Below are 603 nucleotides of genomic sequence, written 5' to 3'. Positions count from 1 at the left end.
GAAGAGATTGAGATAAGGGCTCGTTTAGAGGGGAGGAGGGGGGGGGGGGGGGGGGGGGGGGGCCTGTAATGTTATCTGCTTATTCTGTCGGAAATAACAGAGCAGGCCCCGGAGTGGGCAGAGGCCTACCCATAATAAGCTATATTGATAATAATAACAACAATAATAGTGAAGAAAAACATCCCACTTCAGCTGCGGCGACAACACGCCACAGCCATCGACCACCGTTTAAATCGTTTCCTACACTCCTTCATTGTGTGCGCTATTAAGAAGACGTGTGTGTATATGTAAGTATGTGAGTGTGTGTGTGTGTGTGTGTGTGTGTGTGTGTGTGTGTGTGTGTGTGTGTGTGTGTGTGTGTGTGTGTGTGTGTGTGAGCGTTTGTGGGGACATCCAGACGCTCCTCAGCACACTCTTCAGTCTGGAGTGTCTGGGCTGAGAGATGATGTGTGTGTGTGTGTGTGTGTGTGTGTGTGTTGTGGTGTGTGTGTGGTGTGTGTGTGTGTGTGTGTGTGTGTGTGTGTGTTGTGTGTGTGTGTGTGTGTGTGTGTGTTGTGTGTGTTGTGTGTTTCTGTGTGGGTGCATGTGTGCGTGTGTGTGTGT

This window comes from Gadus morhua, chromosome 12 (genome assembly GCF_902167405.1).
Source record: "Gadus morhua chromosome 12, gadMor3.0, whole genome shotgun sequence".
NCBI classification, from domain to species: Eukaryota; Metazoa; Chordata; class Actinopteri; order Gadiformes; family Gadidae; genus Gadus; species Gadus morhua.
This window is presented reverse-complemented; position numbering follows the sequence as displayed.